At 43.8% G+C, this 24,399-nt stretch overlaps 1 long non-coding RNA gene across 1 annotated transcript in view; it reads right to left on the bottom strand.

The window, feature by feature from the left end:
- LOC126247977 (uncharacterized) overlaps positions 1 to 3,362 on the bottom strand; it is a 189,803-nt gene extending 186,441 nt beyond the window's left edge. Inside the window, exon 1 of the long non-coding RNA XR_007545394.1 lies at positions 3,190 to 3,362. This is a non-coding gene — a long non-coding RNA (uncharacterized LOC126247977). The remainder of the gene's footprint in view (positions 1 to 3,189) is intronic.
- Positions 3,363 to 24,399: the final 21,037 nt, after the last annotated feature.

Here is a 24,399-nt window from a genome sequence, read left to right as displayed (position 1 = left end):
TGTTATGTAAAGTAAGTGAATGCAATGACGCAGTGAAGTTAATGTACTCCTTGGTTTATGAGTACATAAATGTACTGTAGTACTTAAATTAATGTAACAAACGGCCTGAAGCTTTCCGTGGATGGACAGGAGGCGACTGTCATGTGCTTCTTAGACTTAAGCAAAGCGTTTGACACTGTCGACTCCGACGTGTTACTTGCCTAAATTTCTCACCAAGTGCAGTGCAATGGTTTCGCTCATACCTGACGTCTCGCCAGCAATGCGTCACGTCCGGCACCGTGAAGTCACAGTGGAGGTGGGTAGTATGGTAAAATGGTTCAAATGGCTCTGAGCACTATGGGACTCAACTGCTGTGGTCATCAGTCCCCTAGAACTTAGAACTACTTAAACCTAACTAACCTAAGGACATCACACACATCCATGCCCGAGGCAGGATTCGAACCTGCGACCGTAGCAGTCACACGGTTCCGGACTGCGCGCCTAGAACCGCGAGGTAGTCCCCAAAACTCCGGTATATTAGGTCCTCTACTCTATTCATTGTATGTCAATGATGTGTCATCAGTTTTGTCCAACTGCAAATACCACATGTACGTTGATAGCTTCCAGTTGTATCTAAATGCATAACCAATAAACCTGAAGACAGCTATCGGGAATCTAAATACCGACATGTGTGCACCATCAAAATGGACAAAATGGGCACCCAAGCGGTACTGGTTGGTCATTCTAGGCTCATTTGGCCAAAATATCGGGAATCCCTACCATCTTTAATCCTAAGTCGGACAAATATCAACTTATCTCCCCCAGCATAGAGTCTAGGAGTAATAATAAACAGAAATCATAACTGGACTGAGAACGTAACTACAACATGCAGGAAGGCATCAGCATCTCTCCATGCCCTAGAAAAAAATAGAAAGCTCCTCCCTCTTGACCTGAAAAACGAAACTTGTACAAACACTTATACTTCCAATTACTGATGACAGTGATCCTGCATGCTCTTTCCCAGGGAAGTTGTCGGCGCCTGGAATTGGTAGTGAATGCCTGTATTCGATATATCCGTGATATTTGAGTCTTTTACCAGTTTCCACCATCAGATGCACAGCTATCCGTGCTGCGTGCAGAAAAGCGCAGACTTCAGTCTGGAACCGCGCGACCGCTACGGTCGCAGATTCGAATACTGCCTCGGGCATGGATGTGTGTGATGTCCTTAGGTTTGTTAGGTTTAAGTAGTTCTAAGTTCTAGGGGACTGACGACCTCAGATGTTAAATCCCATGGTGCTCAGAGCCATTTGAACCATTTTGAAAAGCGCAGAGATACGCATACCCTCTATCTTCTCTACCGTCTTATCAACATACACTGTCCCTCATGTCTCCTCTTGTGTGAACAACACGGCAGAAACGGCCGTTCCCATCAAAACCCAAATCCTTCCCGCCCCCTTCCATCATTCAGCAGTCTCCTTAAATTGTCTTTCCCGAGAACTAGCTATATAAGAAAGCATCTATTTTGTTCACCCATAATTTTTTATATATATACCACTTTATTATTATTATTATTTCTTTACTTTCTCAGACGTTAAGTCTGGTTAAAAATGGAAAGTGACGCGGACCTTGATCAAGCGTCACTTCCTTTTAACTGTATGGTATATGTTATATTGCATTTAGGAACTTTCGGGTAATTGAACATGTATCAATAATTACAGATTTCTGTAGTTGTATATATAAGTTTGGATGTAGCTGTATTGCATTGATGTACTGGTGGATATTGTGTGGTATGACTCCTGTAGTTGATACTATAATTGGTATAATGTCAACTTTATCCTGATGCCACATGTCCTTGACTTCCTCAGCCAGTTGGATGTATTTTTCAATTTTTTCTCCTGTTTTCTTTTGTATATTTGTTGTATTGGGTATGGATCTTTCGATTAGTTGTGTTAATTTCTTCTTTTTATTGGTGAGTATGATGTCAGGTTTGTTATGTGGTGTTGTTTTATCTGTTATAATGGTTCTGTTCCAGTATAATTTGTATTCATCATTCTCCAGTACATTTTGTGGTGCATACTTGTATGTGGAAACGTGTTGTTTTATAAGTTTATGTTGTAAGGCAAGCTGTTGATGTATTATTTTTGCTACATTGTCATGTCTTCTGGGGTATTCTGTATTTGCTAGTATTGTACATCCGCTTGTGATGTGATCTACTGTTTCTATTTGTTGTTTGCAAAGTCTGCATTTATCTGTTGTGGTATTGGGATCTTTAATAATATGCTTACTGTAATATCTGGTGTTTATTGTTTGATCCTGTATTGCAATCATGAATCCTTCCGTCTCACTGTATATATTGCCTTTTCTTAGCCATGTGTTGGATGCGTCTTGATCGATGTGTGGTTGTGTTAGATGATACGGGTGCTTGCTATGTAGTGCCTTCCCCTTCCGATTTCCTTTCTTCGTATTTGTTGATGTTATGTGATCTAAAGGGTTGTAGAAGTGGTTATGAAATTGCAGTGGTGTAGCCGATGTATTTATATGAGTGATTGCTTTGTGTATTTTGCTAGTTTCTGCTCGTTCTATAAAGAATTTTCTTAAATTGTCTACCTGTCCATAATGTAGGTTTCTTATGTCGATGAATCCCCTTCCTCCTTCCTTTCTGCTTAATGTGAATCTTTCTGTTGCTGAATGTATGTGATGTATTCTATATTTGTGGCATTGTGAACGTGTAAGTGTATTTAGTGCTTCTAGGTCTGTGTTACTCCATTTCACTACTCCAAATGAGTAGGTCAATATTGGTATAGCATAAGTATTTATAGCTTTTGTCTTGTTTCTTGCTGTCAATTCTGTTTTCAGTATTTTTGTTAGTCTTTGTCTATATTTTTCTTTTAGTTCTTCTTTAATATTTGTATTATCTATTGCTATCTTTTGTCTGTATCCTAGGTATTTATAGGCATCTGTTTTTTCCATCGCTTCTATGGAGTCACTGTGGTTATTCAATATGTAATCTTCTTGTTTAGTGTGTTTTCCCTTGACTATGCTATTTTTCTTCTTCTTCTTCTTCTTCTTCTTATTATTATTATTTTTATTACTAATATCACTACTAGTGGCAACATTAGCAGAAGTAAAAGTACAGGTAAAATAGATAAATAAATAAAAATAAGGAAAGGAAATTGGGTAGAACGCAGAGAGACGTGCCGTAGTTATTACCGTTGATTGTTGTAAGGCATCCTAAGAACGGCGGCTGACAGTTGCGGATGAAGCGGCTGTCGCCAACCCTGAAGTTGTCGCAGAGCTCGATGCTTGTGTTGTGCCGGGAGCGGACGTACGCAGCTGTCTCCCACTCCCGCGACACACACACGTAGCATTGGTTGGCTGTCCCCTCTGCAACACAACACAAACACGCTCTGTCAAACTCTGAGCACGCTCCTCTTCTCATACGAAGCGGACTAGCGACAAGAAGAGTGCGTTGCTCTCCTTATTACTTGCATACTTTCCCTATATGCACTCCATCTTTAGCTGTGGAATCATTCATTTTGGGGTCCTGTACGCAAAACGTGGATACAGTCTTAAAACAACAGAAAATGCCACTAAAAATAACTGAAGATAGTAAGCGAACTCCCAGTAAAAATCTATTAAAACGGCTGCACTCAGTTTCGACGGAGTTTCTTTCAAACCAAAGCGCTGTATACAATTCGGGAGCGTCCGGGATGATGCAGTGTCTTTCGGGTGGTGTGGAATGCTAGAGGTGAGTTACTGGATGCTTACGACTAGTGGTCATACACCCTGTACCCTGTCCCCCCCCCCCCCCACTTACTGTAACAAGTGGAACCCAAAGAAGACGATGCCGTACGGTGTGGTGTTGGAGGCGTCCGACTCAATTCTTCAGACGTGAATTCAACAGTCATTGTGGACGTCGGTTCATCAAAGGGTGAACAAAAAGGACCGCACCACAATCATAACAATGGGAGAGGCCCAAATTTGACTGCCCGCAGCTCGTGGTCGTGCGGTAGCGTTCTCGCTTCCCACGCCCGGGTTCCCGGGTTCGATTCCCGGCGGGGTCAGGGATTTTCTCTGCCTCGTGATGGTTGGGTGTTGTGTGATGTCCTTAGGTTAGTTAGGTTTAAGTAGTTCTAAGTTCTAGGGGACTGATGACCATAGATGTTAAGTCCCATAGTGCTCAGAGCCATTTGAACCATTTTGAACCAAATTTGACTAAGTAACTGAAATGAGCTCTGCATTAAAAATTTACAACCAACCTGGAAAATTAGTATTAAGAACTGAAATCGGGAGGAAAGAGTGCACGGGTGTTCAGTATCAGGTTTCGCAGGCGATCAAGTCTCAATAAAGTTACAAGCTACGACGTGTCCGATAGAACAGATACCACTCATATGTATTTTTGTATGGACGCGCGGCTGTTTGATGAAAACGTTTCAGTGCGGATGCCCAGCCGACGACCGAACTCTGACGGGAATCAAAAATCTGCGAATAGGGGTTAGTAGGTGAGGGTCGTGGCGGTGCAGCGAGTGAGAAGTTGCGAAATTTGGTCTGACGGAAAGCGTGTCCGGATGGTCCAGGCAGTTACGGCAACCGTTCTAAAGTAGCGGAGCATCTAGGTTCGAGTCCCGGTCGGGCACAAAGTTTTAACTCACGCCGTTGCATTGCAGCAATGCCCTCTGCGGCTGGGAGTCGCTATTTTCTTCCTGCCTCTTTCCCATCCCGTTTCCTTTCCATTCCTTTCATCCCTATTATTCAGCAAGGTGACAGACAGCATTGGGAATGGGAAGTGTAGCCCTACACAGATAGTTCAGCGCAACACACTAAAGCGATTAGACTGTAAGCAATTTGCAATTGTTTTGGTTTTCTCCATAGCGCTCTTAGGTTGTCGTACATTATACCGATCAAAAGACAAAGGTCCTCCTAACGGCCAAGAATCAGAGAATGTACGGAGGAGAAAAAAGTCGTGTTCCTGAACCTGGAGGAGGGAACCCACACTCGTCTGAAGAAATCAGGATATAGCACGGCATGACAAAATTTTACACAAGCTGCAGATAACGAAAAGTGTGAGGTGATCCACATGAGTTCCAAAAGAAATCCGTTGGAATTCGATTACTCGATAAATAGTACAATTCTCAAGGCTGTCAATTCAACTAAGTACCTGGGTGTTAAAATTACGAACAACTTCAGTTGGAAAGACCACATAGATAATACTGTAGGGAAGGCGAGCCAAAGGCTGCGTTTCATTGGCAGGACACTTAGAAGATGCAACAAGTCCACTAAAGAGACAGCTTACACTACACTCGTTCGTCCTCTGTTAGAATATTGTTGTGTGGGATGGACGGAGGACATGGAAAGGGTGCAAAAAAGGGCAGCTCGTTTTGTATTATCACGTAATAGGGGAGAGAGTGCGGCAGATATGACACGCGAGTTGGTATGGAAGTCATTACAGCAAAGACGTTTTTCGTCGCGGCGAGATCTATTTACGAAATTTCAGTCACCAACTTTCTCTTCCGAATGCGAAAATATTTTGTTGAGCCCAACCTACATAGGTAGGAATGATCATCAAAATAAAATAAGAGAAATCAGAGCTCGAACAGAAAGGTTTAGGTGTCCGTTTTTCCCGCGCGCTGTTCGGGAGTGGAATGGTAGAGAGATAGTATGATTGTGGTTCGATGAACCCTCTGCCAAGCACTTAAATGTGAATTGCAGAGTAATCATGTAGATGTAGATCTGTAAGTTTTGCACTGTGTAGTGACTTAAGTAATTAGCTTCCCTTGATGGCAGTACCGGTTTTGTTGCGACACTTCAGTACCTGCCAAGCTTCTCCTATTAATCATATCAGTAGTAGTAGTTTCTTCCGGGTAAAATCTGTTGTCCCAGTGAAGTGTGTAAGAATGTGTGCAAGAGATCTGCGGCCGTTCAGCGCAGTTGCAGGAGGAGGCTTTCTCGACCTTGCACAGGCGCTGCTGGATAGATGAACACAGTACCCAACTGCAAGTACAACAGACGTGCTTCCTCACCCATCAACAATTTCTCGAACTGCAAAAAGAAAAAAAAATTACAGACGAATGCCGCGTGCCTATGGTCCCCCACGTGTTGCAGCATATGGAGGATGGTGCGTGCCATGTACAGCTGACATGTGGATAGACGTGCGCACTAAAACACTTGATTTGACTCTTATTACACGTTCAATCTCGCGAGAGTTGCAACATAAAAATCGGGTCTTGTTTGTTGCAGTGTTCCTATCTGATATGGATTAAAGTGCTACAAATATGCGGGAGGAAACTGAAAGTAACCTGAGAACGTTAGGGATGGTTACAAGCCATCTGTCGAGAGTTACGTTCGTTATCGATCAGGGGGAAAATGTAAAAAAGGTACTTGCGAACTATTGTCGCCTTCCGTGCAACATCCACTCCATTAGCACTGTTGTAAGCCACACCCTTGAAAATAAACGGTTCCAAGAATATTGTCCTAATGTTTGACATCGTTGAAAGCAACGGAAAATGCCTTACCTTATTTAAAAAGAAGTGGCCATATTATGAACGACTCGCGGGTGCAGTTTACCGTAAAGCACCACGTTGATACTCGTTGGAATACTTTGCCATGCTAAAATCCGTATCTAGGCAGCATAAACAAATTTCTCAAGTTTTACCAGACTTCGGGAAAACACACTTGTTTGAGAACTGGCATTACCAGGTAGATGACAAATTAATTCAGTTTCTCGAAGTATTTGAAGAAGCTACCAAGGCTATAGAAGCTGTGGCCCGACGCTGCAGTTTATTGGGTGTACCAGCTACAAGAACACTGTACTGAGAATGCGGCGGACATATACGTAAAACGACGCATGTATAGACAAATAAAATTTAAATTTTTGATTATATATCTTAAACACCGAGAAATGGATTAAGGTGTTCCGAAAAAGTTCAAGATCATGAAATGTTCAATTTTTACTTTTTTGCATTTCAAAAATGTACAGACTTTTCCCTTTCAATTGATATATAATATATTCAGTTCAGAAGATTACAACTGTTTTTAAAATATTTTTGAAATATGTTCTGCATGGGCGTGCCCCACTATGGCGCTGTTAAACTGCTGTCAAATGTTGTACTCGTGAATGTACATGCTCATCATGTACATGTTAGTGATGTGAGAGAAAATAACTGTTACAAAATAAATGTTGTGGTTAATATGTGATAGTTCGATATATATCGCTCGCTCGATTGTCGTGTGTTTCATTTCTATTTACTCTTATGTAATCCTGAAAATATTCGTAGTGAATTATATTCATTGAAGTCTCTATTTTGTTGAAGGATAATCACGGGTAAACGTAAAGTGACTAGAAATTCTCTGAAGGCTTTTAAGGAAAGAAGAGATGTTGGAAAGCCAAATGTAGATGTTATGACCGTAAACAATAAAGACGATAACCAAGTGTGTAAACCTAACCTTGATGGTACACCTGCCCATTGCAATGAAAGTGAGAAAGAAAGTACTTCGCAGAGGAAGTTTGGTTCAGTTAGTGAAATGTATGAATGTTTTATGGGCGAATCGAGTGTGAATGAAATATTTGATACGTCAGTTCTCAACGGAATTTTTGCAAACTGTAAAAGATGTATTCAGAGTAGTGACGTCGGTCTGGAACTCTCTATAAAAAATCAAACTCACGTAGGAATTGCCAGTGAAATGGAACTGATGTATGGTAAATGTTCACACATGACCAACTTGTGGAACAGTGTTGCAGTAACTCCAAATGAAGAAACTGGTAGCAAAATCTATGAACACAACATTAGATTTGTTTATGTGTTGGCATGATGGAATCTTCCAAATCTCCCAACCAAGTTTACGAACTATAACAGATTTGTAGGGTCTAAAGTAGAAGATGTCTGTATAGAATCTACGAAGAAAGCTGTGGAAGACGCAGCAATAGAAAACAGTGGTAATAGAGACTTGACTGCTACATTCGATGGTAGCTGGCATAAACGGGGCACATATCTCATCATGGTGTAGTATGTGCCACCAGCACGCATACAGGGAAAGTTTTAGATATACCTTGGTGACGCAGATTCTAAAAGTTTCAAACATATTCAAGAACTGAAGCCTATTGTGATGATCTTGCACTGCAGAAATTTGGGTGTATTGGACACGTACAGAAACGAATGGGATCAAGACTTCGGCGACTGAAAGCTTCGTACAAAAAACAAAAACTCAGTGATGGTAAAGGGTTGCATGGGAAGGGAACGTTAACTGACAGTGTAATTGACAAAATACAGAACTATCATGGAATAGCTATTAAGCAAAACACACACTTTTTCAACTGATAAAAGTCCCCATTATTACTTCTGTCCCAAAGGAGAAAATAGCTGGTGTAATTACAACGGGTATTGCTAACTGGTGAAGTGTTCACTCATAAACATGGTCTGCCTGATGTGGTAATGGAAGTGATAAAACCTATTTCCACAGACTTAGCAGCATCTGAACTGTTGAAAAAGTGTGTCCATGGAAAAACTCAAAAGCCCAGTGAAAGTGTAAACAGTGTTTATATGGTCAACAAGCCGCAAAACTGTGTTTGTTGGAATAGAAACACTTCACTTTTACGTGTATGATGCTGCTGCTACTTTCATTGCAAAGTATTTCGAAATAGAGGAATGAAGATAGCTTTCAACATAGTACGAACGATACTTGCTTTAGACAAGGAACGTCTTCCAGCTGCTTAAAGGGCTGTAAATAGCCCAGAAATACAAGCCAGAGTAGACAGGAGCAGGAGCTTGCAGGAGATGAAGATAATTCACGCTGTGGAACTGGAATACATTAAAAAGGTAATCCAAACTTCATCGCTCGATTCCCAAAAGTTTTATTTTTTCATACAAATGACGTGTTTTCTCAGGATCTATCAAACCAATTTGTTTCAAATTTTCAGGAAATGTTACACAGTCCCTTCTGCGTAACTTAACACAACCTTTTTCCTAAAAACCTTTATACTGTTGAATTTATAAACAAAAATGGCACAAAAGATAGTGAATTTTCATTACAATAGAAAAAATTAATCTCTCACAACTGAATTCAAATTTTTAAAAATACCCGTGTCAAATTGTAGCCAATACGCCAGTAAATAACCTGTAAAAATTTCAACCTCGTAGCTCAAACACTTTCTGAGAAAACATGTAATTTATAAGCGCTATTTTAACATTGGAAAGACAGGGCTTTCCGGAGCCCGTTAAGAGACCGTATTTTAGGAAGACTGTGTACCTCAATACTGTCAGTCACTTGTAGGAAATAGTACTGCTGAAATCACGCGCTACGAACCTCTTAAGCGACAAAATTGAAATAAAGCCAGATTATTTGTGCTGTGACCTTCTCCACCAGACATCACGGCGCCTACAGTATCAGCAACCAAACTGACAGCCTGCAGCCGCGGTTGCCCGCCTCGCAGGCACACCGAAGCACTACACAACCGACAGGCAATATTGATGAACGGCCACAACAACAACCACAACAACACCACCACCACCACAGAAAAGACACCAGGGGCCACTACCGGCCCACATAAACATAAGGAAGAGGTCGCTGCAGATCCCGGAACTATTTTCACACGTCAAACCACGTGATGGAAAATAGTTCCGAGGTACTCATCCGCCGAAGCGCTATAAAGGCCGGCGCTCGGCCACACATCGGGCTGATGTTCCTTAAGCCTGGCAAACCGCCGTCCGCTTTCTCGTCCTACCGTCCCATCAGCCTTACCTCGGTCTTCAGCAAGGTCCTGGAATCTATCCTCACCCGACGCATCGACCAGCATCTTCGCCAGCACCGCCTCCTTCCCGTTACCCAGTGTGGCTTTCGCCCGTCCTTCTCTTCCGACGACCTTCTCCTTCACCTCACTCATCTCCTTTCCGAACAGCTTAATTCCCGTCGCTCCGCCATCTTCCTCTCCCTGGACCTCGAACGTGCTTATGACCGCGTATGGCATTCCGGTCTCCTCTTCAAGCTCCAAACCTTCGTCCTTCCCATTAACTACGTCCGTCTGATCGGTTCCTTTCTCTCCCACCGTCCTTCCTACGTCACCATCCATAACACTGATTCCTACACCTTTTTCCCCTCCGCCGATGTGCCCCAAGGCTCCGTCCTCTCCCCCCTTCTGTACCTTTTGTACACGGAGGACATGCCGCCGCCGTCAGCCCCCGTCCACCTCCTCCAGTTTGCCGATGACACCGCCTTCCTTGCCCTTGCCCCCACCCTGCAGCGCTCCCAACACCTTCTCCAATCCCATCTTGACCGGTTCACCACTTGGTGCAACCAGTGGTTGCTCAAGGTCAATCCCTCCAAAACCCAGGCGATCATTGTAGGCAAAACCACCCCTTCCTTCCGCCTCCTTGATTTCTATCTCACCATCTATGGCCGTCCTATCGCCCTCACTCCCACCCTTAAGTACCTTGGCGTCACCCTCGACCGTCGCCTCTCCTGGACTCCCCATCTCTGGACAATCCAAGCCAAGGCACGCTCCCGACTCTGTCTCCTCAAGCTCCTTTCCGGCCGTACGTGGGGTCTGGACCCCTCCACCATCCTCCACACCTATAAATCCCTCATCCGCCCTATCCTTTGTTACGGCCATCCGGCCTGGATCTCTGCCCCCCCCCCTACCTTTTATAAATCCCTACAAATCCTTGAACACCATGCTCTCCGCCTTGCCTATCACATCCGTATCCCCTCCCCCACGCGGATCCTGTACGATCTCATTCCGTTCCCCCACTTCCTCCTTTTCCTTGAAAGGATACGGATACTGTACACCTCCCGCAAACTCGATCCTCCTCACCCACTTGTCTCGCCCATCCTCTCCCGCCCCCGCCCGCTGCCGCGCCTGTATTCCCACGTCCCAGCCGGTCTCCATCTCTCCACCCTCCTTACCCTCTCCCAAGGTGGCTTGCGCCAGCTCCCCCTCCCTGATGATGTCCTCCTCCCCTCCATCTACCCCTCCTACCAACTTTGATCCTCCCTCCCTCTTCCTGTGTCTGTTCCTTTGGGCACCCTCCGTCCCTCCTCCCCTTCTCCCCACTCCTCCCCCAGGTCTCCCCTCCCCTGTCCCTCCACTCCTCCTCCCATCTCCTCAGCCATTGGCATCTTTGTTCTCCCCTCTCCACCCTCTCCACCCCCCCTCACCCTTCTTCCCCTCTTGGCAGGTCCCCGGACTCGCACACGCTACGTGGACTTTCGCGCGCCAGAAATCATCGCCATCAGTGTCTTGTGTGTGTGACGTCGTTTTGTGTTTTTAGTGTCTGCCGTCACGGTTCTACGTTCACTTGTGCCGTCGGATTCATCAGTGTTATGTGCGCCGTGTCAACGTATTTTCAGTGTCGTTATCGTCGAGTGTGAACGGCTCCGTGTTTTTTGTGTATCTGTGACCACTATTTTTTGCCCGTCACTATGTTCATTTTAATTCTCCATTATTATACTGTTATTGTCAACACTATGGCTGAAGAGCGGCGTAGCATGCCGCTGCCAGCCTACCTGATTGTTCAGGTGTTAAAATAACAATAAAGAAAAAAAAACAAAAAAAAACACACACATCGGCAGTTCATCCACCACCAGCAGAGATGGATAGCTGCCGCCCCCGCAGCCCAGCTTGGATCTTCTCGCTGATCTCTGGATTGGGTTTGGTATATCGGAGAAGTCTCTGGCGGAGACTAGTAGGAAATTATTTCAGTAGTTTTCTATATTTTTCTTGTATGTAGTTGTGATTCGAAGACGGATCACTGTTTTGTGTTGGTGTTATACTTGGAGAATTTGTTTGGGTTAATTGAACAGTGCAATAAATTGTTTTCCGACTTGATCTTTAGTTTCTTCTACTTACGCAGACATATCGATTTGGCTGCATTATTTCTAGTACCACAGGCACGTAATCTGAAGCAATTTTCGGTAGCTAAAAAGAGTATGATTTTGCCGCAGCACGTTCCAGATGTGCTGCACTTCAAGGTAAATGCGAAGTTATCTAGATTTACTGAGTGAATATTTTATCAATACTGAGGTCCTAAAGGACTGATCGTATAGTAGCGAAAAGACGTAAATTCAAGTGAACTTCGTATGTCTTCCTTGTCTGGCTTTCGCGTTCCTTTATTACTTTGTTTCAATTTTAACAAACATTTTTGCATCCAGCAGATAACTTAGTGGCTCTATAGTACAAATGTGATGTCGTATATTTCTGCAGATATCTAAGAGCAGTGGTTCCTAAACTTATTCGACCTTGACCCTTTTCACAAAAGTTTGATGTATACGAATCCCCGGCATATAAAGAAACGTACGTACTTTAACAGACAAGTAACTGAAGTCCAAGCAAGTGGTTTAATAGCCCCAATGCTTTTTATGGTTTTCATTTCAGTCGTATCCGCCACAGAGCTGATGAAGGCTGTTGCACAAGGGATAGGTCTAGTATGCAATATTAAGGTATTTTACATTTTCCACTTAACCTACAAGGTTTCATTATTGAATTAACACGCTGAACCCTGTTTTGGAATTCGGTGAGAAGGATCCGCCTGCTTTACATGGAACATAACTCAGAAGTCAGCAACCATGAAAGTTACAGACACTAGACAGCCTCAAATTATTTTCGGTGACAAGTTCCATTCTGTATTTACTTTTTTATATCAGAGTCAGAAGGAACATCATTTTCGTACATACCAGTGGACGAGATAGGTAATAAAGTTATCACCGCTTTATTCAATAGAATTGGGAGTTTCGCATTTAAGATTAGCCAGAAACTTTTCAATGACGAATATACTTTTTCTGTGACTTAAAATCACTGGAAGTTTCCAGAAACAACTCGCTTTAATTTACAATTCGTGTAGATTCCAAAATCATTTGTACTTCCAAGAGATTGCGAACCAGATTGTTATTACTAGACAGAGCAGGGAAATAGTCTATGGAAGTTTTTTCAAGTCCCTTCAATTGTTCTGTAATTATGTTCTTGAAAGTTTCGTCGGGAGGAAGATGAATTTCAGCTAGCAAATCGTAAAGTGTATCGAAGCGCTCAGTTTGACTGGATTTCAAACAAACTTCTCAAACTGTAAGTTTTTTTTAATGAACGATTCGATACCGTGTTGCACAGTACAAAGGTTCGTGTTTGGTCCCTGAAATAATAAACTGTCGATTTCTTAAAAAAAAAAAAAAAAAAAAAAAAAAAAAAAAAAAAAAAAAAAAAAAAAGGTGCCAAATAAACAAGTCTGAAGCCAGACTTCGCCTTCGGAAAGGTGTAAATGGTAAAAGAATGATGAAATTCATACAATATGAGAACGGTTTCGCTGCGAAATAACCACCTAACTTCCGTGTGTGTGTCAATAATTTTAAAAACTTGCCATTTCCTCATATAGTATTGCAAAAATTGGATAGTTAGTAGGACACCCTTTAGTAAAATTAATTACTTTTACAGCGTCGTAAGGTACGAAGTTTTTCCACATGCACGTAACAATACATTAATTTACCAATTACAAGCAACGGAGGAGGTTTAAGGAACCATTTTGTTTCTGATGTTACAGCCTTCAATTAATTTAATATAAGACCGAAGGTGAAATACTGTATCGGTAAATAATGTGCGAACTAAAAAACTGCTTACAAACGGGCCACAGAGGTTTCGTTTCGTGCGTGGCTGTCGGCCGGCTCGAGCAGTCCAGGGATGTAGCGGCTTCACCAGCTGGCCGGGCAGCGCGAGTCCAAACTCGCCCCGCTGTCGTGCCCACGGTCGCGCAGGCCTCTGTCGTATACAGCTTTCATTCTCCTAGGAATTTTAACTGGAGGCACGTTTTCTGCTGTTAAGAACTCGATTACATCACGCTGTTTCTCTGGTGCTGACGTAGTTTTGTTACACACCGCAATGTTACACGCTACCATTCGGAGCCCTCTAGCAGCAGAGGTTTGCAACTTGCATCAGAGATGTGGGAAAGTCGACCGAGTAATATGCGTGACATGTAATACCTCAGCCGATCATGAGAACAGAATATAAAATTCGGAGGCATTACTTTTCAGCACGCCCTCGTACGTGGATCGGAGACGACGCAGACGCTACTTACATCGGTGGAGAGCGTAGAAACGTAGTTCAAACGACTTAACTAGTTCACACAGTGACAACCACTATACAACACAGGTGCCACTCTGTCTTATCGTCCGGTGCAACACGGAATGCTGGTTGCTTCACGTGTTTCTATCGTAGATACACGGGGAGGGAAATTTTTCGAATCATCTGCTCTGCCTAAAAATTGATTTATGTATATGAAGCAATGCACCATCCGCCTTTGTATTTAGTTTCTCAGTAAAACTTCTACTTTTCGTGTAAAAAAAAATTAAAAACCAGTGTTTCGGGATTCCCGTGTGTTCTCTGCTGTGCAGTCTTTCTCATTCTACACTGCGCTACAGAAAATTACAGGATTACTTTTTCGAAAACCATAACTGACTCTCATTGCAACAAACGAAGTTTGACATTTGGTGCAAAAGCATGGCGCCCTACGACGTCACCTTAGCGTTCGACGACGCTTCAAATGGTTCAAATAGGTCTGAGCACTATGGGACTTACTATCTGAGGTCATCAGTCCCCTAGAACTTAGAACTACTTAAACCTAACTGACCTAAGGACATCACACACATCCATGCCCGAGGTAGGATTCGAACCTGCGACCGTAGCGGTCGCGCGGTTCCAGACTGAAGCGCCTAGAACCGCTCGGCCACATCGGCCGGCTGACGACGCTTCAAATCGGCAAGGTGTCGACACGTGTCAAGAGAACGCCACACCTCAAGTTCACGTGATGTGTGAATTTGGTTCACGATGTCACATTACCACCAAATATAATAGCAACTCTCTGCAGTGCCAACGTAAACGTGGGAGGTCGCCACAGCCCCTCGCCCCTTTGGGAAGGCGGTCAGAATCGCGCACTTTTCTTACGAGTGGCCCCAGGAATCATTTCAGACATACTGCACTTCAGAATCGACACGAGAAGGCCTCAGGAGGTAGCCTAAAGCGCCTCAACGAAACCTCCTATTTCCTTGGCGTGTTTACTCCCACACATGTCGCTGTGGAAAACGACAGTTCGCAGTGCGGCGACCAACAGAAAGACGTTCTTGACAATCTATGATACTGGTGACATATCCCTGACTTTTCAGCCCTTCTCTAAGCACATCGTGGGATAACAACCTCATTCAGTGTGACCCCACCCCTTTGCAGTGCACTCAGACCACAGTTTTTGCTCTGATATACAGGGTGGGACCACAAGGGACCGTTCAAAACAATTCTACGAATCTTGAAAGTGATACGAAGAAGCGAAGTGTTCTTATGTTTTCTAAGTGTTTCTGTTTCACGCTTTCCTGTGGAGTGATAACGGAGGTGTGTGACACTGAAACATGCACGAATAAAATGGCAAAAGGTCCTTCTTATACCTCCCAGTTCAGCAACCCCCAGTGGCTCCGGCCCACATTTGTTGAAAATTTTAAAAATGTGCGTTTACAGACAAAACTTGCAAAGTAATGCTAGGCACCTGCAAGTAGGCAACCACTTGACACAGCTCTGTTGACAGTTGCCTCCCTCGAGACGCCTAGGATTGATTTGCAGGTTTTCTCTATGAAGGACCGTTTTTAAAAATTCTTAATAAATGTGGATTGGTGACACCGAGCCTATCGCCGAACTGGAGGGGGCTGGGGGAGGAGGGGGCTTGAAGGGACTCTTTGACATTGCATTCACCCATGTGTCAATGTCGCAGTCGTGTGTGATGTCGCCACAGGAGGGTGTGAAACAGGAGCACAGATAAACCGTAAGCACCCTTTGCTGCTTCGTATCATATATCATGTTCATATATTGTTTTGAACCTTCCCTAGTCTTCCACCCTGTACACCAGAGCAAAAGTTGTGGTCACACTGCACTCAGAAGGCGCGAGAACACGTTCAGTCACGTGACGTCCGTCGAGAAAGGTTGAATCGCCCAGGAGGTGTCAACAGTGCCACAGATTGCCAAGAACTTCGTTCTGTTGCTCATCGCACTTCGAACTGTCTTTTTCCAAAAGAGAAATGTGTAGGAATCAACATCCCAAGGAAATGAATGGTTTCGTTGACGCCATTTATACCACCGCACGAGGCTTCTTCGTTTAGATTCTGAGTGGCGGTGTGTCCGAAATGTTTTCCTCGGCCACTCATTAGAAAACCGCGTGATTTCAACGCAGAGCGTCGCGGTTCTCATCTCTATCGCAGAGGCGTCAAAAGAAGGGGTGAAATGTGGGCAAGAGTGGCTGTGACGACCTTCCCACCGTGTAATATGTCCACGGTGGCGTTGGTCAGGGTTTTGGTGAACTTTGGCGCCAATGTGACAGCATTAACCCAAGTTACACCTCACATGACCTTCTGAGCTCTGTAATTTTTCCGCATGTGTCGATGTCTGCAGTTTGAAGCGTCGTCGAGTACGTGGGCGACGTCGCAGGGCGCTAAACTTTTGCACTATTACAGAAGAAGGTTGCAGATACCTTTGAGCCAAGTTTCAAACTTACGAGTCGCAATGGGAGATAATCCTTCAATTCTGTTGCGCAGTATATTCTGAGGAAACTATTCGATAAAAAAGTGACTATTTTCATATTATAGTTTGATTTCACAGACTGATAATAAACTGCTCTTCTTTTCACCATTGCCCTTAGTTATTGAGCTACTTAGAAGTTAAGTAAAACGTTGTGCAGATTTTGAAAAGTTTGCAGTACAAAATGTAGTTGCTGGCCAGTTTACATTTGCTGCATTTCAGTCCGTACAACGCTCCTTAACAAACGTACTGAAATTGTTTTTAACACGGGAACAGCCATACCCCTTTCCAGTCTCGAGTAAGTACCTGACATATTTGGAAGTTGTCTGCGACGAGCCTGGCAGTGATGCAACATATGCAAGACTATTCACTTGTTTCGTCCCTATAGGAACACGAGTGTCGCATGTATAGCCATGGTATGGCGCCAGCTTTATTGCAACGTGTCATATACTGTCATATCTGTGAGAACTGCGCCTAATCTAATACACTCTAGGAAAATGAAGCAGAACATAAAAGCGCTATTGTTTCTTTTTCAGATAACATATTAACAGAAAATACTCAAAATATCTCGCTCCGAAATCACTTCAAAGATCATACCGTCGATGAAATTATGGGCACATCCTCTCGAAAATTCCTGGCGTTCTGCAAATAATTCTTGCGGCTTCAAAAATTCAGCGGTGCTGCCCTCTTTTTTTGCCGTAGCTCCAGAACAGTGCAAATTCAATCCATCGTTACCAACAAAATTTCACTGCTTTCGGCGTCATCTAATCTGCTGTGACATATTCACGCAGTATGCGAATGCTCTCCGCTCTCCGTATCCATCCTTCAACTCCAGCTACAAACGGCAAACTGTTAATATACGTTGTACCGCCCATAGAACATAAACTGTGCAGAGCTGGGAATGTACTTGGCACACAGCGTAACACTGAATTTGGATAGGTTTAAATTGGCAAAGATATATTGGAAATAAGTAAGTGTAAATAAGGTATAAAATATTCTTGTTGCTAACAGTGGCAAATTTATGTAAAAAACTGATTATTATGGTGTTACACTGACAATATATGTGTGAGTGAGTGAGAGAGAGAGAGAGAGAGAGAGAGAGAGAGAGAGAGAGAGGTTTCTGTCTTCGCTTGCATTCAGACGCACGGCGCGTTACACAAAACCGTATCGCTTTCCCTAAGCATCGACTACTACAACGTGCTCAAGTTCAGCGCATAATTCCCGAGGGCTCCCTTCAATTTCACGATTTATAAAATTTAAGTGTACGCAGGAACATGGGAAAGATAATTTTGTGTTTGCACCTCAAAGTGTGTCACTATGCACGAAATATATTTTATCATTTATGACTTATCCCACGTACGTAGATGTAGAACATTTCACAGGATGGTGCCGGCGCGAACTCCGGTTTCGGTTCTGAGGACTGGAACAGCAGTTTATTATGGCTACCCAGACCCCCTTCACCCCCCACCGCCCCCCCCCCTACCACCCACACACGCACAGACCATATATAATTTGCTGTCACTCTCACTGTTAAAGTGTCACAGATGCATTAATAAAAAAATAACAATAATAATAATAATAATAATAATAATTTGTGTAATCAATGGCAAATCGCTTTTGTACAAATTCCAAGACTCAGCAGTTTGAAGAAAAACACCATTTGAAAATTTGAGAAATACATGTAATTTAATTGTTTCAAGACAGTCAGAACAATCTGTCATACCTTTGGCAGTGTCATATTTTATACGATATAAATCCGAAATGTTGACTCACTTTCATCAGTGCTTCCCTTTGACTACCACTGTGAACACTGGTCTAGAGACTATTTAGTCATCGTTCTTGAGAATGGCGGGGGTCGGAGGGTGGGGGTGGGGGTGGGGAAGGGTGTCACAACCCCCATCAACACCCCCCAGCGCCGTCCCTTGGACTGTGCACAGTAATTTCGCTCTATTTGGCAAAGTAGCGATTAATTCTTACCATTTCAGCCAATACTTCGCTTGTTTTCATATTTAATTAAAAGAATAACATATTTATATGAATATTAACCTTCAACGTGCGATATACCTCAGTGCTTACGGATCCTTATTACTGTCAATAGTGTCAACATTGCTGGTACAATTATGTGGAAGCTGGAAATTACGCACTTCGTGTGACCCAAAATTAGGATACCGTCGAGTTTGTGATTAGACGAGCTGAAAAGCTATTACCGAACGAACTGCACATCTCCTGTCGGCGTCCGAGAATGCTTACGGCTCCTTCTTACTGTCGAAATTGCTGGTGTAGTAATGAGGAAGCTGGAAATGTCGCACTTCGTGTGACTCAAAATTAGGATGCCGTCGGGCTCGTGATTAGACGAGCTAAAAAGCCATTACCGAATGAACAGCACATCTCCTGCTGGCGTCCGAGAACGCTAAAAAGCGAAAGCGGGCTCGTGCGAGCGCGGAGCGCCGACCTTGCTGTACGAGATGAGTCGTGATTACACGCGGAATTAATTACGTAGCCGGACGTCACACTCAATTCCGGGGTCCAGCGCGCCGCTAACTCGGTCAGAGTTAAGGCCAGCGGACCGTTCATTGCCTCGTCCTTAACCTCCGGGGCACAAATTTTGTGTCTGATTACCTCGGCGTGGAGAGGACGTTAAACACCAAAATAAGCACCGGACGCTTTCGTCGTAAAAGCCAGGGTATTGATCGTGGCCGAGATATCACGTCGCCGGCCTTGCATGATGCGCCAGCGGCTAGCAGCTGGGGGGACAAAGCGAGCCGACTTAAGTGCTGTGCAGTCACACACGCGGGGTCCCCAGCTTGGCACGTTTCCTTCACATCACGAAACCAGTGCGAGTCGGTTGTGAATTCGGAACTATCCCGGAAGGATAGTCTTCCACAACACAGATGTAATTTACCCAATGCCTCAGGGAATAACGCCAGGTCCATAATTGTTCATGTTGAATGAGGCTATGAAAGCGACAGAAGCCCAACCGAAAATCTCTGGGTACTGAGGCTGATGATACATCGTACAACTGCACTGCCAGAAATTTGTTTTTTCTCCCACAGATTATGAAATTCTTTTCACATCAATATAAGCATACTGGTAAAAAAAAAATTATCACCGCAGGAGACATCAATCTAATACCACGTAACACAGTATCTGGCCATGTTAATGGCCTAAGTTCGTCGAGCAAGAGGGTCCACAAACGTCTTCAGATATGTGACATCAAACTCAGACCACTCATTGACGATTACGAGGACGTGCTGAAAAGTAACGCCTCCGAATTTTTTATTCTGTTCTCAGTATCGGTCGGCTTTCTGCCGCTAGAGGGCTCCGAATGCTATCGTGTACCACGGCGATGTGTAACCTAACATGAGAAACATCGCGCTGTAATCAAGTTTCGAATTCGAAAAGTTTGTCCACACATGGGTCACTCTCTCTTTCAGCATGCCAATGCCAGACCATGCACGAGCGCTGCGACATCTGCAACAATCCGACGCCTTGGGTTCCCTGTCATCCATCATCCTCCATACAGCTCCGAGTTGGGCCCATCCGATTTTCATTTGTTTCCAAAACTTAAATAACACTTTCAAGGACTTCCTTTGATAGTGATGCAGCGGTGCAAGCAGAGGTGAAGTAGTCGCTCCGTCAACAAAGTCAGTCTACAATACGATATCAACTAAATGGTCTCTCATTGGGGGAAATATGTTCATCGGCAGGGTGACTATGTTGAGAAATAATTATGTACATATGATGAATAAAGATACAGAATGTTAAAAACTTTTGTTTTATTTAAAAAACCTTAAGAGCTTTCACATACAAAAATTCGGAAGCATTACTTTTCAGCACACCCTCGTGGATTCCACAGAGCTACGAAATTGTGAGAATGTTGACTGCTTCGTTCCGCTCGCCTTTCAAAATAGTCAGAGATGTTCTACGGGATTAAGGCTGGCTGCTTTAGTGATACAGCGCCTGAGAGTTCGTGCAAACTCTGTGAACACGGCTGATCTTATTCTTGAAGGCCGGAAGACCAACAACACACTTATCATGGACATGTAGAAGAATGGCTAACAGTCACCAAGAATGTTTATTTAAACATCCTCGTACATGTTCGGGATAACCTGAACGTGGAAATGGTACGAGAAACGCCCCTAAAGGATCACAAAAGCGCTTCTACCCTCGACTACTAGCTGCACCCACTTCCTGTTAAACGCCTCATTCGGACGTCGGTTCATTCGGGGCCTTGAATCATTTGGAAAAAAAGAGGAAAATCGTGACTCCTCCAGTCAGCTAACGTCCAGCTTCTGTGTTAATTAGACCACTGAAGAAGTTTGGCTTTATGAGCCGCTGTGAGCACTGGCGTATTGCGTGTTACCCGACTCCAAATGTCCATAAAGTAGGTACAGTTCCCTTCGCCACGTTTGATCGAATACTGGTTGAGATGGACCTAGGTTCATTGACAGCGGAAATTCGTGTAGGATTTGAAGGCCATTATCATCGACAGGGCGTGACAGTCAGCAATGGTCCCTGTCGGCTAGAATGTTTTTACGACCACAGATCTTACGCCGTGCTACGTGCTGCGAGTTCACGCGTTGGACAGTCCGCGTTGATATACTAACATATCTGGCGACTTCATTCGAGGTCCAATGCCAGCCACCACAGATGAACTTTGGGACCATGTGAATACAGCATGGATGGCTATGCCACAAGACGCCATTCGCGCCTTATACGCGTCGATGCCATCACGCATGGAAGAAGTTATCAGGGCCCACGGCGGACCCTGTGCCTACTAGACAACAGGACACATCTGAACCGAGGTGGTTGAAATGCTAATCGTTCTCTGCGAATACGAACGTCCTATCTCTAGTAGTTCAAGATGTTCTGTTTTTTCTGAACATGAGTGTATAAAACACTTTGCTTAAGTATTTTGTCCTGTGTTATGTAATCATCTAATGTTTGCTCTTAACTTATGTAAGCTTTGTGTACCCATTAATCAGGGAACAATTACGAGATGAACAAAATGGAAAAGACGACATCTAAAAATCACTATAATCTATGAGAGTGCTTCCCTTATGTCAAGGTTTGAGACGGGACACTTGTGGTCTATCGAGTCGGGAAACTACCTCAAATTGACCTAGAAAAACTAAGTAAGCTACAGCGCATGCGCGTCGAACGAGTTTTTCAACAATCTCGCGCTCGCTTCGCATAAACCATCAGTTTTAAAGAAAAAAATGAGTAGCACTTTTTTTGTAGGAAATTTAATATAGTTTAATTCTGTATTGCGACACGTTTGCGCTGGAGGTTGCGGTTTTCGAGTTATTCAAGAAAAACGTACAAAAGTGATATTAATGTATTCTATCTCGGAAACCGTTCGGAATAGGGCATACGTCCATATGAAGTTTTTTCCTCCTGACTCATCCTGTATTTCATTTTTGGCAATACTCCTGGATTTTCTTTTGTGAAGTAACATTTGAAACTGGAGTTCAGCATGTCAGCTTTTGCTTCGTTACACGCAGTTTCAGTTTTTGTCTTACCCACAAGTGTCTGGACACTAACTTTGGGATCACTAACGGCCTTTACATGCGACCAGAATTTCTTCGGATTTTGTGACATCTTTCGATAATACTGGAATCTGCTCCTGTAGCCTTTGATACCTTCACGCATGGCACTCTTGACAGCCAAGCTCGTTTCACGCAGCATATCTCTATATTTGTTTTTTTTTTACCTAGTATGCAGTGGTATGTTTCTTTGAAAGTTTCTTCACAGTGAGTTTATACTATGGAAGGGCCTTCCCATCATGAACTGTTCTAACTGACACATAAATTATCTATCATTTCAAATTTGAGGCACAGTTCTTCGACATGATCCTGCCCAGAGTTACATGTTTCAAGCTCCTCACTGAGATATGACACAAGTGTCTCTTCATCTAATTTTCTGAACATATAAACGTTTCTACTGGTTCAAGTTGCTCTTTGAACTTTGGTAATCACGGTTGTTGCAAATGCGTCACGGTCACTGATACAAGTTTCGATATGGACATCCTCAAAGTGGTCAGGTCTGTTTGTTGCTACTAGATCCAATATATTTCCATCATTAGTGGGCTTCCGAGCTGAGGTACTGCTCAGAGAAGGCATTTACTTATTTTTCATAGGATGTCTTGTCATGCCCACCCAATTGATTGTCAGACTATGAAAGTCTCCTCCGATGATGACAATATGGTTGAGGAACTTACGTACTAGCGAACTAAAGTCTCTTCTAAAGTTCAAATGGCTCTGAGCACTATGGGACTTAACATCTGAGGTCATCAGTCCCCTAGACTTAGAACTACGTAAACCTAACCAACCTAAGGACATCACACACATCCGTGCCCGAGGCAGGATTCGAGCCTGCGACCGTAGCAGTAGACTGAAGCGCCTAGAACCGCTCGGCCACCTAGGGCCGGCTTCTTCTAAAGTTTCCTGTTACTTCTGGGGGTGAGTCTGGTAGTCGATAAAGAGACCAAGTTATAAGTTTATGTCCACCCTCGATACTGAGTATTACTCAAACAATCTCTCATACAGTTCGAATTTTTATCTCTGTGGATTTAATTTTCTTGTTTGCTGTGATAAATACACAAACTACATTTCCCATCAACTTATCGTTTCGATAGGCATTCAAACACAACAGGTGAAGTGAGTCTTACTAGCTCAGTTTCTGCTTCAGTGGAAGACAGTAGCTAGGACTTGGTGGATATAACACTCTGGGTTCTTCCTGGTCTCTGAATTCCCTGCTCAGCGCGCCTAGCCCTATAATCGACACGGCACTCATACTCGAGTGGACGACTTGTCACAGATCTTGCGCTTCCTAAACAGGAGACAGTACATCTACGAGGCCTGTTCAGAAAGTAAGCTCCGATTGATTGCCAAATTGAAACCACAGTGAACATCAGAAATGTTTTACTTGTAACAATTAGCTGCACCTTTCAGCTACTTCTCTACGTAGTCGCCGTTCTGACTTAGACTTTTGTCATAGCGTTGTACCAACTTTTCAATAGCCTCATCATAGAAGGCAGCCGCCAGTGCTTTCCGCCAATTCTCCACGCTGGCCTACACCTCGTTGTCTGTGTCAAAATGTTGTCTTCAAAGACAGCGGTTCATGTGACCAGAGATGAAACTCATGGGGAGACAATTGCGGACTGTATTGTGGGTAATCTCACATTTCCATTTGAAAACGATGCAGGAGCATCTTCATTGCCCCTGCAGAATGCGGCTGAGAATTGTCTTGAAGAAGAAACAGCACGACAGTTATGTAATGTTAGCTGCATAGCTTCAGGCGAAATTTCTCACCAGGCCCTCGTACTTGGCGGCAGACACTATTTTCTAGACATCTTTACGCACTCACTGCGAGCTCAGAAATGAGAAGAGCGACGTGATGCTAACTGGGGTTATACTAGAGACACTACCCAACACATCTGTGCAAAGCTTTATCGGATTTTCATAGTCGTTTCCATTTCGCGACCGATCGGAGCTTACTTTCTGAACGGCCCTCGTACATCTACAGCCATACTCCGCGAGCCACCTGACGGTGTGTGTCGGAGGCTACCTTGAGAGCTCTATCGGTTATCCCTTCTATTCCAGTCTCGTATTGTTCGTGGAAAGGATTGTCGGTATGCCTCCTCTCTGACTTTATCCTCATGGTCTCTTCGCGAGATTTACATAGGAGGGAGCAATATACTGCTTGACTCGTCGGTGAAGGTATGTTCTCGAAACTTCAACAACAGCCCGTACCGTGCTACTGAGTGTCTGTCCTGCAGAGTCTTCCGCTGGAGTTTATCTATCATCTCCGTAACGCTTTCGCGATTACTAAATGATCCTGTAACGAAGCGCGCTGCTCTCCGTTGGATCTTCTCTATCTCTTCTATCAACCCT

The sequence above is a fragment of the Schistocerca nitens genome, chromosome 3 (assembly GCF_023898315.1).
Source record: "Schistocerca nitens isolate TAMUIC-IGC-003100 chromosome 3, iqSchNite1.1, whole genome shotgun sequence".
Taxonomy (NCBI): domain Eukaryota; kingdom Metazoa; phylum Arthropoda; class Insecta; order Orthoptera; family Acrididae; genus Schistocerca; species Schistocerca nitens.
This window is presented reverse-complemented; position numbering and strand designations above follow the sequence as displayed.